The 12,107-nt window shown below is 37.1% G+C and overlaps 1 protein-coding gene across 8 annotated transcripts in view; it reads left to right on the top strand.

Moving 5' to 3' along the window:
• Positions 1-12,107, top strand: part of pitpnm3 (PITPNM family member 3) — a 125,167-nt gene that overhangs the window by 99,267 nt on the left and 13,793 nt on the right. The gene's annotated exons all lie outside the window — the stretch shown is intronic.

The following is a 12,107-nucleotide window of genomic DNA, read 5'->3' as shown; positions in this document are numbered from 1 at the left end:
ATTTACTCCACTTTTCTCAGAAGACTTTGCTGAAGAAAGTTTAAACGTTTGCACCGATAGCTATTTAAATCTCAATAAGGCTAAATTGAAATCTTAAATGCCTGGAAGCAATTCCCACAACATCTTAGCCCCCCTATTAGGACATTTTTTATATGGATATGTTTTATAAACATTACATGTGTGACACATCAGCCTCAGTCACTGTAGTTTCACCGCAGAGACTCTTGTTTTTCTCCTTTGAGACTCCCATATACAGAAAATGTGAATCATATCTCGTTTACCTGCGTAATTTAGATGCCCAACCTGTCGGTAAATTTCTTTAACAAATTAAATCATGTTCAGCCACTTATGAAAAAGAATATTTGATGCCCTTCAGAGCCGGTATTACTGATTAAGCTGATCGAGTGTTGACGCTTTTGCAGAGCGAAGGCTTGCAGCTTCACCGGGTTTCAGGGTCTACACAGCAGCTCAATTGATTGAGCTTTCCTACTCTTCTGAATTAAAAACAATTGACGGTTAGACACACAGACGGAACAGTGGCACACGCTACCCATTTCCTGCTCTGTAATGTCATCATTTGTCTGTATGACGGCACAGAGAGCCAATAAAATCACACTCCTTTGACATCAATGCCTGTCAACAGTGAAGCTTTTGTCGTGATGATGAATGCTGCTAATAAAGAGAAAATAGGCCCTCTGCTATTGATTTCCATCGACTGTCCTGTGGGAAATATTCTTGTCCTCAACATGCAACGCACACAGAATTATAGCATTATCTATCAGCAGAGTAGATTGTGAAAAGTCATTTAATGTTATTTAGATATTAGAATTTTATAAGATAAACCAAAAACAAGAGGTTTATAATGTTTTTGACTCATTTATAGTAAATCCTTTTATTCATAAAACAATTCTCACATCCATCAACCAAGTGTATGTGATGGCTTGTATTGGCTTGTAATGAGCTGGTCTAAAGCCAGGATTTTCCTCTCCCTGGTCTTTGCCAGAACCTCTTCTCTTCCTAGATTGGGCAAATAGACCAAACAAACACACCTGCGAGTTCCTGGAAAACCACCATTGACGTTGTTCTAGAGCCTGTAATTCAGGTCTGGTTCCGGATAGTTTCAGCTTTGAAACATCCTTAAAAAGACACATAAAAAGCAAATATCTTGCGGGAAGTAACTTTGTTGTCCTACAAGCCTACTAGTGGTTACCTAGTGAAATGACCTGTTATTACAGTACTTCTTCAAGACCCACTCGAATGAAAACTGTTTTTATCATGTTCTTGTAGCATTTTTCTCATGATGGAGGACATATTTAAAGAAAATTAATCTTAAAATTATGTTTCTGAGTATTTCTTTAATAAATTGTTTAATAAATTATGAAATTTAATTCTTTATTAAATTGAGCTGCCCAAAAATGCAGTTTAAAAAAGATCGTATTTGTTACATAGAAAATATGTTGGGCGAGCCACAAGCTCCCTGCTACGCTCCATTCCAATGTGTCCACTTGCAGACAAATAGATCCATTCATTTTCTCTGTTTGATTTGGCATGTGGCTAAAAACTTTACTGCTGGATTGCTCCAATATTGCTTGCTATTTTTTGTTGCACTAATAACATTTAGTTGGGGTTGTCAGGGACTGTAGGCTAACATTCCCGCTCGCGACTCATAGGTGAATTTCTAATGAACTACTGTCGCTCTTCAGAAACTATGTGGTAAAAAACAATACAGGTTTTTTTGATTTTGGCAAAAAACGTCATAAACTTAATTAAAAGGACCACTGGGAACACTTTTAAAATAGATCAAAAGATAATTGGAGTGGGACTTTAAACATGTTTAAGGGCAACGTTAGAGTGTTATCAGCTGCATTATCAAACACCTACATTGCTAATCACACAGAAGACTAAAAATTAAGAGAAGCTTTACTTGGTCTCACAGCAACATTGCAATATCTTTACATCATATCACAGATGAACTCTTTTGTTTTTAGATTTAACAACCACACAGTTAAAAAAATGTAATATTTTGCCTCACTTTCCCCCATACTTTTCTCATAACAGCTGCAGCTATATAAGCAAAATGCACACAATGTTTGATGAAATTAAAAAAAAAAACGAAACAAAAAAACATTTAATTTAGTCTTCTGATGTCTACTGGAAGTGCAGCAACTCTGCGTTTCAATCAGAAAACACTGTCCATCAAATTCAAATGGCCTTCTAGTTGTGCTCTAATGTAATTTCAAAGGCCTGAAAGAATTGTGAATCCACTCTTTCTTCTTTATCCAAACATGGTTAGAAATCATTCTGAAATTATCCTATGAGTATGTCATCATCAAATGATTTTGTAACCAAAACCAACCACTTACTGAAATTTGTTTGTGGACGTTTACCCTCTTTTCTTCTCATTTTGCTTCTATTTTAGCCTGTTTTCATAGATACCCATGGGATTTTAAAGCTGTTTTTCCTCTGTGCCACAAATCTTTAGAATTTTAGTATCTGTTGTATGAAATGGTTTAGTGGCCTCCCCTCCATCTCCCTGTGTCAGAGTAATCTCTTTTCTTCTCTGTGCTCATTGTGCTGTGAAAGAAAGACAGAGCTGTCCAAATTCTTCAGAGACTGGAAGATAATTAGGATCCTCAGAGGGGATTGGGCAGGGTTCAATAGTGAAGACAGATTGCAGAGACTGTTGATGTGATTGGCCATCCATGTGGGTGATCATGCATTCTGTTAAGACACTATTGCTGTAATTGGTGATTAAACAGATCTTACGTTAAATACATTCTATGCTAAAATTAGCTAGAATATGTTATTCATGCCTAAAATGAATTATTTAAAATGATATGAGCAGTTTGATCTCACTAATCATATTTAAAACCCTACAACTTCTCAGATTTTAACAGGTTTCTTGGAAAATGGCCTAAACTTGTACAAACACATCCATTACAAGTGACAGCCACATGTCTCTCTAACCCAAAGGCTACTGATCGGTTTGATATACATTGTGTTTTGTAGGAGTTTATGAAGTGCTGGGTGCTAAATTGTAAAAGAAAAATAGCATGAACCTTTCTTTGTGGGTTCCTTAATGTGGAGCAGATCACAGCAGTACGAATCCCTGAAGCTGTTTCTGACTTGTTCAAATGAAGGCAATTTATTAGCAGTTATTACAATCTGGTTAGTGAGGTGAATGGAAACGTTTTTTGTCAGAAAACTATTTTATGTATATATTTAGACCAACTTGGCTAATTTCCAAAGACAAAGTCCAGATCAATCTTTTTTTTCTTCTGTATTAATTTTTAATATCTGTGTGTTTAGGGGTTGGAAATGGTGGAAAGTTTGATTTAATTTACTATCAGGCAGCAGGCTGCTTACATTCAGTGCGTCTGTGTGGACTAACTGCAATAATCGAGTAAACGGCACATCTGTAAGAGGCAAGTTATGAGTAACAGAAACACTTATTTCTATAAATAAAAAATGTGTTCGTTTTTTTTTTACTTAAAAATGTTAGTTTAAACTATTTAAAAATGGTTTGATATATTTATATAATGCTTAGCCTACTTAAAAAAAAGATACATTGAATCTTGTGAATGTTACGGCAGGCTTTTTCTTTCACAGCTCTATTTTGATAAATGACAGACTCCGTGTCATATAATTCCTGCCAGGCACACACTGCAATTATTAATTTCTCCTCCATCATCAATTTCCAAATGATAATGAATTAAAGGGTTGTTATACATTCATCACAAGTAAATATGAGTCCCTGATTGATCAAAGTTCAACTTAGGTAAACTTGCAATTGGCCCACGTTTTGCGCGTAGCGCCCGAAAAACTGTTGTAGTAACTTGCGTAGCGATGCATAAACACGAGAGTTTTTAACCAGAAAATCCAGAAACATGTGTTTCATTGAAAGTGGTTGCTTAAACAAAAGGTCGCCAACTTGAAAGACTCTACACCAAAACCGGACTAACTATCCACAAAGACATGTACACACAGCACATTCTCCACTATAAAGAGTGCATCTCCAAAACCAAATCTGCCTACTAATCCAATCTAATCAATTCAAATAAAGAAAATTCAAAGATTCTTTTCTCCCTCATCTCTAACATCACCAAACCTCCTGACTCCCTTCCATCACATCTCTATTCAACTGATTTCTGCAACACCTTGGCTTCATTTTTCACTACAAAAATCCACCTTATCCATCAACAGCTTTCCCCCTACTCTGCTCCATTTCTATCTTCCATTCCGTCTTTTACGTGTGATGATTCGTTTTCTTCATTCACCCTACCCACAGTTAGTCAAATATCTACATTAATTAAAAAATCCAAACCTTCCACATGCCAGCTTGACCCACTGCCCACCATCCTTGTTAAAGCTACAGCTCCCTCTCTTTGTCCTCTCATCACCAACATAATCCATGCTTCCCTCTCCTCTGGAATCGTTCCTCCTGCACTGAAAACTGCTGCTGTCACTCCCATACTTAAAAAATTGGGTGCAGATCCCACAGACCTCAATAATTACCGTCCCATTTCCAACCTTCCATTCATTTCAAAAATTCTTGAGAAAACAGTATCTGCTCAGCTTCATGCTCATCTGTCCTCCAATAATCTGTATGAACTTTTCCAATCTGCCTTCCGTCCCCTTCATAGTACTGAAACTTCTGTTCTAAAAATTACTAATGACCTTCTCCTCTCTGCTGACTGTGGTTTATTATCCATCCTCCTTTTGCTTGATCTCAGTTCAGCTTTTGACACCATTTCTCATTCCATCCTCCTGAACAGACTCTCTTCCATTGGCATTTCTGGCACCGTCCTCTCCTGGTTTCATTCCTACCTTTCTGACCGTACTCAGTTTATCCAACTGAAATCTTTCACTTCTCACTTTGTCCCCATCAAAACTGCTGTCCCTTAGGGTTCTGTCCTCGGTCCACTTCTCTTTATTATCTACCTTCTTCCGCTTGGTCATATTTTCCAAAAACACCACATCCATTTTCATTGCTATGTGGATGACACCCAGCTCTATCTTTCCAGCCAACCCAACTCCACACTGCCTCCATTAGCGCTGATTGACTGCATCAATGAAGTCAAATCCTGGTTCACCTCAAACTTTTTAAAACTCAATAGCAATAAAACTGAACTTCTACTGATAGGCACCAAATCCACCCTGAGCAAGACCAACCATTTCTCTCTTTCCATTGACGGCTCCATCATCTCTCCCTCCCCTCAGGTAAAGAGTTTGGGTGTCATCCTCGACAGTAGTATTTCTTTCTCTTCTCATATAAACAGCGTCACCAGATTAGCCTACTTCCATCTACGCAACATCCAACGTCTCCGGCCCTCCCTAGCTACTCAGTCCACTGCTGTACTGGTACACAGTCTTGTTACTTACCGCCTGGACTATTGTAACTCTCTTCTATTTGGTCTCCCACAAAAAACCCTCCATAAACTTCAAATGGTTCAGAATTCAGCAGGTCGTATCATCACACACTTCCTCCATCAACCATATCACACCTATCCTTCAACAGCTTCACTGGCTCCCCATCCCATTCCGCATTCAATTCAAAATCTTGCCCGTCTTGTCACCATGGGGAGCCGGGCATTCAGTTGCTCTGCTCCCCAGCTTTGGAATTCACTCCCCCCTGACCTCCGCAACACTGACACACTCCCACATTTCAAATCAAAGCTTAAAACTCATCTTTTCCAAATGGCCTATTCACTTTAACATTGACCTTTTCATGTTTTTATATATCTTTTAATTGTGTATTTATTTAAATTGTTGCTGTTGTTTTAATTGTTTATTGTATTTTATACTGTATACATGCTGTGCGGCAACCTTGAGTGCCCAGAAAGGCACTTTATAAATAAAATGTATTATTATTATTATTATTATTATTATTAAACGCACGTTGCCGACAGGGGTGTGAACGTAGATTTCATATAAAGACAACTTAATTTGTGAGCGCAGTGTGTGGTTTTAGCAACCAGGTAGGCTATATGTTCCGCAACCAGCTTTTTGTTTTAACAAAATTAGAAAACATTTCAGAGGATTTGATGTTTATTTTCTTTCATTAATTTAAAAACGTTTCCCCCCCTCATCCGGACCTTAAAATAAGATTTAGTAATCGGAGTAGGTCTTTGAGTAACAGTAACAGTTTCTGGGTGGCTTTTGTTTGTTTTTTTTCCCCCCACAAACAACTCCATGTTCTCTATAATTCCTCAACATCTTCATATGATAGGAAAAAAATCCCCTTCAGTCTGTACAAACTAAGTCTGATAAGAAAACTAGAAATTCAGGGTTTCCTCATGAAGATCATTCTTTGCTTGAGCCGTGGGGATTATAACCACCTCTGGTTCCCCCTCATGTCTGACTCAGCGAGGGTTAATCTGTATTCTGCCACTGTTGCTTATCCTTAAAAAACCAAACGCGTACATGTGGATGAATCCAAAGACTTTTTTTATAACCAGTTTCAGCCGTCCACGAGCGGAGAACTGGCTGTTTGATGGAGCGGCATCTCTACAGAGGGTGATAGATTTGACACTTGCATACAGAATGATTGCTGGATGCAGATATTCGCATCAGGCGGCCGCACACATTCACTGTGTGTGGGGTACATAATGCTGATCTCTGTGGTTAGAGCAAATGCATGTGATGCAATCATTGAAAACTGTGGAGAATCAGTTCTTCAATTCGCAGCAGGATCCTCTCCAACAAAAGGCCAATCCAGACACTCTGTTCTGATTAACATTTGCAGTCAAGCAGGCACATTTTTCACAACAAATCCCAGCATTTGCCCCCTATATCTTCCCTGCTATGTCCACTGAAACAGCACAGGAAGTAGCAGCAACTAACTAACACACAGAATCAATGTCACCAGTGCCTGAAGTCCCCACTTACTTGTGACAAATAAACGGATCACATTCCATTCCAGTGATTGGTCTGAGGTGATTTGAGCTGACATTTTACTTTTAGCACACTGGAAGTGTGAAGAGGTTTGTTCACACATGAACCATTTCCAGTGGTGACTGGAGTTCACTTACATGGTCTTTGTTACTTTGTAGAGTTTGATAAGTAACAAACTTCCCCTTTTTTTACACAGCTGACATACTGTAAAACTATTTATACACCAGGCATGTGTGGCGCATTCAAGAACGTGCTAAACGGGCATTTTTGAATGCACTTTTAGCATAAGGTGTTCCCACTCGACTGTCCCTACCCGATACTAGAACATGTACTTTGTTGGAAGAGGTTTGGCGCGAAATGTAGAAGCGTTACAAATCTGACAAATCTTGCTCCAGGCTTTTGCTTTCACAGCTCCATTCCGATCCATTACCACGTTTCAAATACTTGCCACTTCCATGTTTTGAAAAGGGCACTATCCATACGTCACTACCAAATCAGAGTCTTCTGATTGGTCAAAGTTCAACTGGTGAAACTTTTGAAAGATCCTCCACACCAGCTGTGTCGCCTCATGATTAAGTGTCCACTTTCAATGAAAAGTCTATGTAAACGTGCGCCAACCTGAATTTTCCGCTCTCAGAACGCTCAAGTTCATGCATGACTGCGCAAGTTTTTATGTCCAGTCACAGGCTCAAGGCACACATCAGGTGTTCATTGATCGTTCAACCGGTTGCACTTTTTGGCTGCTACATCGCGATAACCCTGAACTGCCAGGGACTTGGATTTGGTAGTGCCATTGGTAGCGTCCCTTAAAAAACATGGAAGTGCAAACGGTTGTAAACATGATCATAAAGGAGAAATGAATAATTGAGGTTTGTGCTCGACCCGAATTATATGATAACAAGCCATGCAATTGTAGAAACAGAGCTGTGAAAGAAAAAGCCTTGCCCAGTGTTTTGGAGGAGATTGGATTGTCAGGAACCATTTGTTTTCCGTGTCCAGCTAATCGCAAGATTTAAACCACTTTAACATTACGTACCCAGCCTCTTCCAACTGTAGGTAGCAGACGAGCACTAGTAAACAGTGTAAAAACTAAAGAAAAAGAAGCCTTTTTCTGCCACTCACAGGCTTGTTACGTGTGTGAATGCCACGAGCTGAATGCATGTTTGTGAAGCAGCATACAGTGCGTTCTTGAACATGCAACACGTACCTTAATTTGCGCTCAATCGTGGCACATTTTGCACCTAAAGCCCAAAAACTGACTTAAAAACTTGCATAGTGACAATTTTTGAACACAGAAATGTATGTTTTCGAGCCCGGTGTGAACATGGCATTACATGTCTATGAAGACTCTCATTCATTCAGGTTGATTCCATCACAGTAGTAGGTTTAAGGGCTGTCATCTGATCTTGGTTTTTAAGGTTGGAAGATGTTTCACCTTTTATCCAAGAGGCTTTGTCAATTCTGACAAAGAAACCTACTACTATAATGGCATCACATTGCACTCTTATAATAAATAAATAAAACAAGAACCCACTAATTTTGACACATACAATAACTGCTCTTTTGATGGTAGTAAACAGATAGTTTGACTCAGAGAATATAATCTTTTGATTTTTTTGGACCTGAATGAGATTAAAATAATAGTCCAGTTTGACGCCATTTTCTTTATGGATCGTGTAAAGCTGAAGCATCAAAATGGCTTGAGTCATTTTATGGTAACTATGACTGACTAAAAGTTAATAGAACAACATTCTGTAACAAAAGAGCTAAACCCAGTTCTCAGACCAGAATGGGATAGGTACAGGAATCATCATCAGTTTGCCAGAGAAGCGTCTCCTTAGATAAGCTAAAATAGCCCTGCAGGTGAGCGAATGAAGCAACTCCTAAGTTTTAACATGATGCAAGAAGCATTAAGAAGCTGTGAATTTTTATGAAAGGATCCTAGTTATTTCTGGAAGGAAGTCAATGTTATAAATAAACAGTTTTTATGGTTCCAATAAGGAAAGGTTGTAGATTTACAGAGGAAGATGCTGCCGATGATCAAATCGGTTTTAAAAATAAACGTGGAGCTGATAAGAATGTTTGATCTGTGAAACAATCTCCAAGTGCCATAAACAGAACTCCTTTATATTTTGTGTTTCTCACATGCCTCCAATAACTTTTACCCCACTGCACATCGCTGTAAAATCATAAGGCTTCCTCCATATTTAATATACTTTGCACACACAGCAATCTGCACAGCTAAAATGAGGTAATGTAACATGTAAATATGGGGAAAACCACTTCCTGAAGGGATGGCATAAATGTAGAAAACAAATTTTGCCACTTTCAGTTGTTTATGGAAGTCCCCATAAACGACTTCCACTTTCAGCCGTTTTCAGTGACACATAGGAAAATTCTTTTGTCCCCGATAGTCTCCAACTTGTATATCAATAATTTGACTAAAAGTCTAAAAGGCTCTAAAACCCTCTGAGTGATGGTAGAAAAAGCTTATTAACCATTTTTTTTTATGTTGATGACCCCCTTTTTTTGCCTGCAGTATCTGCTCAGAAGAAAAAGCAGTTTGTGGAAATGAGGACAAAATAGGATTCAACTACAGGTTTCCCCCAATTTATGATAGATTTTGTGAAAAAAAGTCTTATCAGGAATAACCTTGATGATAAAGATATTCAATTACAGAAATGGAATAATTTATATTTAAATTTCATATGTGCTCTGGCAGAGTCTTTCAAGCCTACTTTGCACCACTTTATACTACCCACTGTGGTGTAGTTACAGTAAAGCCAAATTAATAGATTCACATTGGCTAATAATTATTTACTGCAGATCCTTGGAAGGCTCTATGGTTCTGCCCTACTTGGCGGTAACGCAAAATCCTGTTGCCACTGTTTAAATTCACACAGCGGCGAAAAGTCTTTAAAACTGAAATCCTAGAGGCCTTTTTGAAACGTAAAGAGACTCCATTGATACATTTTTATGTAAACAGTATTTATGTTCCCTTTCTCTGCTCTACATAATTTTGTTTGAAATAAATGAGTCAAAGTTTTACCCCGTTTTCAGCAAAAGACAGAAAATACCTCATATAAATGTGTACTTTTTATAAAGATTACCAAAATGTACATTTTAACAATTATAATTGGCAATTTTTCTTGAAATTGCAGTCGTTTTTCTCCTTAGATTTTATGAACAGACCTTTTAATTTCCTTAGCTGCTTTAACTATTTATCAACTTAAATGACATTTGTATAGATAGCTAGCAGTACATTTAGATCTCCTGTTGTGGCTCAATATCTACTTGTATATTTTTGTCAGAGTCTGATAAAAACAAGAAAAGCAAACAGTGTTAGGGAAGAGTTTTAAATCTCTGTCTGTGGCTTATTACCACATCAAGACATTTTAAATGCATGAGTATTTCACAGAGGTGATTTCTGTAGCTATGCATAGGAAAATAATAGAAAGATGCTTGAAGTCACCAACTCAACACAAGCTGCCATTTGTTATAGGTGTAGATACTCCACCAATGCTGAGTTATGCATGTTCACGTATAAGGATATAGAAATACATTTATTCAGTTAATCGATTAGCCTAATTAGGAAAGTTATATTTGGTGGTCTCAGCTTTGTTCTCTTTGCACAATGACTAATTTTTTTATGAGGTAAGACATCTTTGACTCCTAGAAACTTTGTATTCTTGTCACTCAAAGACTGAGGCACAAGTGGGTTTGTGAAGAAGAGGTGAAACCCTCTCATGATGATTATAAGGTAGTGGTTTTGATTTTCAATATGAGAAAAGTGTTTAAGACGAGGCTCTTTGTAGAAAGTGAACTTATTTGAAATTAGTTTTCAAGTGGAGGTTGGATTTACACCAGCAAAAGGAAACTAGTTCAGTCATGGTGTTCCCCCATCTATTTTCTGTAATTAAAGTCTGTATGTTGTGTGAAAGTGAAATTATGTCTTATTTAAGATATGAAATCACCTATTATATTTGCTATTGAAGTGTTTTGGCAGCATGCACAGAGTTTTGTAAGTCCTCCAGAATAATGTTGCACACGCCTGTGAGTGTAAAATAATGTTGTTTTTTAAAATGAAAATGCAATCATCTGCTAGTGGTGCTGGTTTCAAATGGTGCTGCTTTTGATTTTTCCAAACTGAAGAAGACTCAACCCAAATACAAAAGCGATGCCAACACTGAAAGTTTAAAACAAAAACAAAAAAGTTACATTTTGACAATTTTGACCTGGATATAAAAAAATACAGCGCTTTTTAAGAATGTAAATTGTACAGCCTTAGAAGGCTTCTCTAAATACAGATTGTTCTGGATCACAAAAAGAATAAACTGTCTTTTTTATGCATTGTCAAAGAAAGCTGCAGAAGAACTTCACTGAAGCACTGAAGAATAATTTATCAGGCAGTCTTGCATTGAAAAAAATAAAAAAATAAAAGTCTGAAGAAGAAGAGAATCTTCTTATGTCAGAATTTCAGTTAAATCTGCATTATTTCAAACAAAATCTCTTATAAAATCAAAACAAACTAAGAGATCGTTCAAAATGATGAAAAGAGAGGTATAGTCAAGACAAAGTTCTACAATTTTTTTTTTTACTTATTCTTAGATCACGCTCAGTGTAAGGTACAGCACTTTTAGATACCAGTCCCCTATTTGGAGGTTTTGGTATGGCCGACTTTTTAAACTTTTACCTTTTTTAGTCGGCAATAGTTTGTCTTTTTTTATTTTTAAGTTTATGATACTTGGTAATTGTATGTCATTGTTTTTATACTTGTTCTACCACGAATGCTATTATTGTTATTTTATTTTTAAGTCTTTAATTTGTTTTGTTTCTTGTGAAACATGGACTTTCATTCTGTAAAAAAAAAAAAAAACTTTAATAAGCTTGCTTCTTCCCACTCCTTTTCAAGCAATAAATCAAGCTCTACATGACTTTAGTATAAATCAAGCTATACATGATTTTAGTTAACGATAACTAACGTATATTTTATTAAGCAAATGTGACTTGACTCTGTCTTTGTTTGTTTTTATCAATGCATTTCATCATTTCTGCAATGAGTTTGATAAATCTCTGTGAATTTTTTTATTGTATTGAATGCTTAAAATCAATCAATTGAACGATCAATCGTTCAGTCAGTTAATCAATCAATTTTCCTATGGCATTTTTTCACCATAGAAACCAAAAATTCTCATTGCTGGCTCCATAGCTAT

Source organism: Oryzias latipes, chromosome 13 (assembly GCF_053564925.1).
Source record: "Oryzias latipes strain Hd-rR chromosome 13, Olatipes_Hd-rR_3.1".
NCBI classification, from domain to species: Eukaryota; Metazoa; Chordata; class Actinopteri; order Beloniformes; family Adrianichthyidae; genus Oryzias; species Oryzias latipes.
Note: the sequence above shows the minus strand (reverse complement) of the source record. Positions and strands in the feature narration are given on the sequence as shown.